Source organism: Taudactylus pleione, unplaced genomic scaffold, assembly GCF_031769625.1.
Source record: "Taudactylus pleione unplaced genomic scaffold, aTauple2 ptg000061l, whole genome shotgun sequence".
Classification (NCBI taxonomy): Eukaryota; Metazoa; Chordata; class Amphibia; order Anura; family Myobatrachidae; genus Taudactylus; species Taudactylus pleione.
Genome location: NW_028284463.1, coordinates 9183705 through 9192115, shown reverse-complemented (window position 1 = coordinate 9192115; position 8411 = coordinate 9183705). Strand labels below are relative to the sequence as shown.

Genomic DNA, 8411 nt, shown 5'->3' with positions numbered 1-8411 from the left:
CGGCCTCCTATGGAAATAAACCTGTAGATTGCACACATTTCTGAGAAAGTACTTGGGGTAGATGTACTGTATCTGTGTATAAATCTTTTAGAGAGTTAAAGTGGAGAAGTGGAACAAAGCAATCAATCAGCTAATTGACATTTATCTAGCACAGTCTATGAAAAGACAGTTAGAAGCTTATTGGTTGCTATGGGCAACTTCACTTTTTCTCTCTTGAATACTTGATACATCTCCCCCAATGAGAAACGATAAAAACAAACATAGTGTATTAAACATTATAAAACACCAAGATCATACCTATGTGTGATAGGGATAAATACTGTAAGGTGCTCATATAAATCAATGTTTTGGATTTCACTAATGGAGGAGACGTTTCAAACTTTAGAGAGAGATAAAAGCAGAGAACTTGCCTCTAGCAGCCAATCAGCTTTCAGCTATCATTTATCTGCATGAGTAGCACCTTCAGGGAATGAGAAGTATATAGTGTAGCATGTTCAAACAAATACATTTAAATATGTTATTACCTTCTAGATATAGTTTTCTATCTAGAGAGTAAGGGGTAAATTTACTAAGATTCGTGTTAGGTCCCGATTTGTCCCGTATTTCATTTTGGATAGGATTGATCAAAAACTGCCGTTTTTTTTTTTCACTTTAAAAATCAGGAATATACCATGCTTCCGGTTTTGACAGGTTTTGTTTGATGGTGTATTTAATCGATCCTGTCTGTGTTGAAGCCCCGAGTTCTCTGCCCGACTTTCTCTCCCGAACAAGCAGCCTGCACATATCAGTACAATATGTGCTGGCTGCTTGTTTTTTTAAAATATTTTATGGGTTAATTTATTTGAAATAATTGATGTGGGGTACCCCCCAAAAGCCTAACCAGCCCCGGACTGGTCAACCAGTCCTGGTTCCAAAAATTACGGGGAACAAAATGAGTAGGGTCCCACCATAATTTAGCCCGCACCTGGCTGTAGGGTCAGTGCTAGTTTTAAATATAGGGGAGGAAAATGCATAGGGTTCCCCCTATATTTAAAACCAGCACTGGACCCAAAGCAACCAGGGTGTAATGCCACAGAGAGGAGACTATATTACAGGGTCTCCATGCCTCTTGTGTGTCATCTTTATTATTGATTATAAATTAGTGTATGCTTAAGTTAATTTTTACAATATTGTCTTTTTATTTAATTCTTAGGTCCATAAACTTATTATTTTAGTTGTTCTCCCAATAATATTTGTACTGGCTTGATAAGTGTATAATTACATTTTTAGGATATTTATTATTATAAAAAGATCTATTATTTGAATAGCTTTATTAGTGCAAGGAAATATATGAGAGTATCACGTTGCAAAATAATCTCTTGCCTTTTGATTATCCTGCAGGTGGGTAATTTTCTTAAGTAAAGTGTCCAAATATTTTAGGTAGTTATCACTGCAAATTTGGATGTAGGCAAATTAAATATATTATTTAATTCCACTTATAAGGTTTACATATACATATGGTGATAATGTGGTACTATTGTGATAGCAAGCTCAGATATACAGACTCTCTTAGCTTATTAGGAAAGCAACACATATGAGAGTATCAGGGGGATAATATCCTCATTACTGTATATCAAGTTATATGTTTATTTTATTCAATTTCACTTTTCTGCACATATTTTTATTACTTTATTTTAACCAATATTTCACTGCTACTTGTCCAGATAGGATTCATTTTAAGAACTATTATTTAAAGTAAAATTTTAATACAAGTGCACATGATACAGATCTCTTTTCCTTGTTTTGGTTTTGAAACGAGTATCTCATTATCTGTGGTATCACCCCAAGCCATAAAAAGAATACAATAAAGTTATCAGACAGGGATGTAATTTATATCCCGGCTGTCGGGATGCCGGTGCTCAGAATGCCGGTGCCGGAATCCCAACATCATTCAGAATCTCAGCACCAGCATCCCGATGGCTGGCAAGTAAAGGGGTTAGGTTTAGGCACTAGGGGAAGGAATAGGGTTAGGCTGCAGGGGAGAGGGTTAGGTTTAGGCTATGGGGGGAAGGTTTTGGTTTAGGAGTAGGGGTAAGGTTAGGATACTTACCGACAGGTGTCGGTATCCTAACCCTGTTGGGATGCTGGTGTTGGGATTCTGCTCCCTGGAATCGTGAGTGAAACAATCCCATACCCTACTAGGGGCAACTTACCAAACTATTTACTGAATGAAATTTCCCAGTGTAATAGATATCCCCCAACACTTGCTAATTTGTTTCATTAATTCATTATGTATTAGCTAGGCACATTATAATCAATGTCAAGTTTATCCAGTTTTATACAGCTTTGTGGAAAATTAAAATAAAGCATGTGACATGAATATATGTGAAATATCCTATAAATATATACTGTTATATGTATACATTTGGTGAGTGGTCAATCCTGCCAATTATAACTTATTTTATATGTATGTATGTATTATAATTATTGTTTTGCAGACTGGTGACAGAATCTCATGGAGAATCACACTTCTGTTATAGAATTCCATATTTTGCCATTTTCCATGAAAGCCGGTGATGAACTCCTCATTTTCTATGTTTTTTTCTTATTATTCCTACTTGGAGTCCTTGTGAATTTAGCTATAATTACAGTAATTTGTTTGGATTCACGTTTACACACCCCCATGTACCTGTTTCTCTGTAACTTGTCCTTTGTAGACATGTGTTATACAACAGTAACTGTTTCTAAACTCTTGGACATGTTGTGATCTGGGCATAACACAGTGACTTTCACACAATGTTTAACTCAGATATACTTTTTCTTTATAGCTGCTAGCTTCGAGGATATACTTTTATTTGTGATGGGGTATGACCGATACATTGCGATCTGTCATCCTTTACACTACCACCAGATACTGAGCAGGAAGATCTGTATCCTGCTTGTGATGATTATCTGGCTATGCGCATGTTTAAACTCAATGTCATGTGTAGTTTCAGTTCTTAAAATGTCCTTCTGCAATTCTGTCACCATTCATCAGTTCTTCTGTGATCTTAAAGCTCTGAGTGACATCTCCTGTTCTGGCTCAAACATGTTTTATATCATCATGTATGTTGACATAGTATTACTTGGCTTTTGTCCTTTCCTCATCAATGTGATGTCATACAGAAAAATTATCACTGTTATATTGCATATTAAATCAAGGGATGGAAGAAGAAAAGCCTTCTCCACCTGCTCATCCCACCTCACCATCATGACCATCTACTATGTTAATGGTATTTCCATCTATATGATACCACCATCAAACCAAAACAATTTCTTATAGCAGATCATGAGTGTGCTGTATATAACAGTTATCCCCATGGTAAACCCTCTTGTACATAGTCTACACAATCATTAAATCAGGAGAGCTCTTCAGAGATAAGAGGCATAAGAGATATGAGATAAGGTAATTCCTCTTTGGATCATACTTAGTCTCTTTCCTGTATCCATGTGCATAGATCAAACCAGGTTCCTGTAAATGTCCTGGTTGATGGCTGATTCATACAGAAAAGAAGTGGCCATTGGGCAGGACAGAATGCTATCTGATCTGCAGAAATAATACTGTCCCTTATTGTCCTATCATGATTTTGCATGGTCATATGCTTGGTTTTAGAGGCTCACAGGTACTTAAAATCTACAAAAGTGTATTACTGTATATTTTTTCTATGACTTGTGTGTATGGATTTCAACACTATAAAACAAAAAGTCACTTCATAACGCTGCCTAATATTGTTTTCTATCTCCACTACAACCATATATATTGACCCTAATTAAACTACTATAAAACAAAAGCAAGTGGATCTGAAGTACCCGGCAAGGTTCTTTGGCCCTCATTCAGAGCCGTACTCTCTGGGCAGAATAATTATGGAGCATCCTCCTGGACGCTCGTATAGCTGTGGGTCACCACCCACAGCCTATACGAGCATGCAGTTTGATGGCCGCGATGGTCTTGACCATCGCGACCATCGAAACTGCGAGCCGGAGCCTGTGGTTGAGGTTTTCAACCGCAAGGCCCAGAGTGATTTTGGCTCTATCAGAGCCAAAATCACTCCCACTGACATCACTAGTGATGTCAGTGGGCCGGCTTCTGACGGTAGGCGTTCCTTTGGGAACACCCCTGTCAGGGAGGCACGCCCCCAGCACGCCCACCAAAGGGGGCGTGCTGTCAATCAACATCGACAGCATGCCCCCTTTGATCAGACACAACGAGCGAAGGAAAGTCCTTCGCTCGTCGCGTCTGGCGCATGCGCACGACGGAGCTTCCTCCGTCATGCGCATGCTCAGTGCAGACCATCGACCCACTTGCGAGCGGACAGCCGCTCGCGAGTGGGTCTGAATCAGGGCCTTTGTTTCAAGAACTGTTTTATGTAAAGAAGAACTGTAGAATCGAATTAGTTAATATCAAAAAACTAAATGATTTCTAACCTGGATGTTCTATTTGAAGAATTTACAAGTGGTTCTGCTGGTTGTAATGGTCCTTTCTGTTGTTGTAATGGTCCTTTCTGTTGTTGTAATGGTCCTTTACTCCAATGGTGTTTCTTTTTACAGCTTAGCTTTTTTAATGTGAGAGTATCCAAATAGAATTTAATATATAATACTATGTCAGAGAACAAAAAACATAATAACCCTCTCATGATTCCAATTGTTCTTTATAGAAATTACTTCAAATTACTAATACCCATAACTAAATCTGGGTTATCTATGTATATATAGATAGATAGATAGATATAGATAGATAAATTCCTTCTTAATATACATACATTCAAATATTGTGCAAATTATAAATGCAGGAATAAAGCAGGAGGATAATAGGAGATCACCACAATGTTGGTGCGAGAATTGGAAGTTGGGGATGGTGGAAGGTGATGTGTGAAAGGAGAATTGACGTAACTGGTTATGCAGGATATGCAGCGGTGTGTTGGGTGGGTGACTAAGGATATGTGCTGTCTCGATATGTGTGGTGGAAATGATAGGCAAACACCATTAATTGCAGGTCCAATCCTTTTATTGAGGAGATACAATGCTTCTCTCGGACGGTGGAGATGGTATAGGGATCTGTCTTATAACAGTCTTATCCAGTGCAGTAAAGGTTACTGACCCATGTCGGCAAAAATATTATGGTGTTGGCTTGGTGGGGAGGTGGGTAGACCTTTTCAAGGGGCTCCTTGCCATGCAGTTCTATTCCTGCATGATACCCCTGCTGGACCTATTGTCTGCACAGGGCCGGCTCTTGGGGTGTTCGACCAGTGCGGTCAAACAGAGATGCCACCCCACCCCAGCATCTCGATTTCACCGGGACAGCACTGTCCCGCTGTTCCACCCATGGGCTGAAGAGGCCCGCGGGTGGTATGTTTGGGAGGTTGGGTACCCTCACCGCCGCAGCAGTGTGGTGGTGTCAGACCCTGGAGGCTGAATGGATGCTGCGTGCATGCGCGCGGCATCCATTTAGTGCCAGGAAAGGGCTGGGGTAAGCCAAGCCAGTGACAAGTGTTGGGCTCCCCCCAGCCTGATGTAACATGGGAGGCATGTCATGTGGGCACGCCCCCAAATAACATCAGTTAAAGGGGCATGTCTTATGATAATTAGATCATGCACCCATTTTTTGGTCATGATAAGGAGTGCGGTACACCTGGTCGGCACAGGGCATGACTAACCCTGGAGTCGGCCCTGGCTTGGCAAACTTGGGGACCAAGTGTAAGTTAACTGTTGTATTTGCTGGGGCACCCACAGTAAGTGGCATTGTGCACTGGTAAAGTTAGTGTGAGCTTACCTACCGGTAGGAGCGCTGGTGTCCTCCCATGCCCTCATTTCCCTTTGTGGTCCGCTGTATTTTCTTATGCTTGCAGCTTCCAGGTGATGGTGGTATTGTTAGAGCTCGTGTGCCTGAGGCACTAGTAAAAGCAGTGCCTGAAACATGTAGGAGCACAGTCCATTGTATCGATGTCCATGTCCAGTCTTATTTGTAGAAGTCCACCATATCCAGTATTCTCTACCCTCCATCTTCATAATCCATGCTAAATGAATACATACACAGCAGCAAATAGCCTACTAGTCTTATAGTGTGGATAACACGATAAACAAATGAAATGAATAGTAATAGTAATATTATCAATTACCGGCTGTAATCACACAAAGTGTCAGCCTCCTATAAAAATACACCTGTACATTGCACGCATTTCTGAGAAATTGCTTGGGGGGAGATGTATCAAACCATGGAGAGAGATACAGTGAAGAAGTTGATCAAATCAACCAATCACCTTCTAACTGACTAGCACAGTCTATGAAATGACAGCTACAAGCTGATTGGTTGCTATGGGCAACTTCTCTGCTTTATCTCTCTCCCCCAAAGAGAGAAGAGGGATACAAACATAGTGCTTTAAACATTATAAAACACCAAGTTTCATAATACACATGTTTCAGTCCTTAGAGAGAGATAAAAGTGGAAAACTTGCCCATAGCAACCAATCAGCTTTGCACAATTGCAGTCTATAAAATGGCAATTTGATTGAATGGTTGTTATAGGCAACACCCAGGGCCGTTGTAAAGGTTTTTTGGAACCCTAGGCATAGTTTCAACCTAGCGCCCCCCCTTCCCTTGGATAGCTACACTTATACAGTGCCCCAAGTAGTGGTCCCCCTATGCAGTGCCCCTTATATAGTGCCCTCAGTATTGATCCCCTGTATGGAGTGCTTCCAGTAGTAGTCCCCCTATGCAGTGCCCCTTATACAATGCCTCCTCTAGTGCCTCTTATACAGTTCACCCAGTAGTTGGCCCCCCTATGCAATGCCCCTTATACAGTGCCCCCAGTAGTTGCCCCCCTATGCAGTGCCCCTTATACAGTGCCCCCAGTAGTTGGCCCACCTATGAAGTGTCCCTTATGCAGTGCCCCCAGTAGTGGTCCCCCTTATGCAGTGCCCTGTAAACATAAAACAGACACAGAGACACACATTAAACATTATACTTACCTGAATCCTCACTCCTGCGCCTGCCACCCTCCGCTCCTCCGTCCTCCTGCTCTGCACTATGAGAGAGACATCATGATGTCTCTCCCTTTACCCAATGTGGGAGCCGGAAGGCAGAGATCATGATTGAGCTCCAGCCCAACTCCGGCAATGGGTGCAGCAGCCATTGAGAGTCTTTCTGACTCTCATCAGCTGCTAAAACAAACACATAGCTGCTGGCACTGACGGCGGCGTGTTTGTTATTGTGTAGTGTGGACCAACCCACCAGCGGTGCCCTCCAGTGGCCAGCATTCTAGGCAGCTGCCTAAAGCTACCTAATGTTAGCGCCAGCCCTGGCAACACCTCCACTTCCATCTCTCTGAGGTTTGATACATTTCCCCCATGGTCTTACCTGGATGAGATGCACCCCCAGAGAATGAGAAGTATATAGTGCAGTTTGTTCAAACAAATATACAAATATATTTAAAGATGTTATTACCTTCTAGATATAGTTTTACATCTAAAAGGTAAGAATATTATTGTAGTATATTGTATCTATTTATTATTTATTTTTACCTCCTAGATTTATAGCTGTTTTGAATATGAAAGCTAGATTTACACAGATGTTAGCAAGATATATATGTTCTTAGATATAATCCACTTTTGTAAATATCATTTTAAGTCAAACTGGATAATTATCTGGTTCTGTCTCTTATATAAGAATTATTATGACTTTTATATATGTTTTAATGGGGGGCTTTGGTCCCTAATGTCTGCTTTTCTTATGTTTTTTCACAGTATTAAATACTTTATACTGTATGTGCTTTTTGTCTGTTGAAGCCATATTGACCTTAGCAAAGACGCCCTGTTGTTAATAACTGTGGAACTACTTGGAATAATCTGTTTCTAAGGTCAGTCAGAACACTCTGTGTAGGATAAGAGTTGGGTGAAAATGACGCCCAATAATTCCAAACTATCTGACAGAAAGAAGTCACTGGCATTTGTTGTCAAAAGGTGGAAATGGTTGTGTTCAACCAGACACTTGTTTTAGCCCTCTCCAATAAATAAGGAATCTGATTGGTTACTATGGGCAACATCTCCACTTCTATAAATACAAACTGTTGTATTCATGTCTTGACTACAAATATCCCCCTTTGATGTAACCTAAGGATCTCAGATAAGCTCTATATGTTTAGCTTAATGTATGGGGGATTTTATTACCTTGCTGTTAAAAGTAAAATACATGTATTACAGTATTATACAGTGGTGATTATCTTACATGAAGGTACAGAGTTTACCATGGAAGATATGATAAAACTGTCACTTGCGATACTGATGGTTGCAATGCATTTGGAGCTGTATACAGATTCTTTAAATTGATTTTAAAGGATGCAGTTCTAATGATTTGAACTAGAGATGAGCGGGTTCGGATCTCAGAGATTCGAACCCACC

The 8411-nt window shown here is 40.6% G+C and overlaps 1 pseudogene; it reads left to right on the top strand.

The window, feature by feature from the left end:
* The first annotated feature begins 2494 nt into the window (after positions 1 to 2494).
* LOC148535003 (olfactory receptor 7A5-like) lies at positions 2495 to 3400 on the top strand (annotated as a pseudogene).
* The last annotated feature ends 5011 nt before the right edge of the window (positions 3401 to 8411 follow it).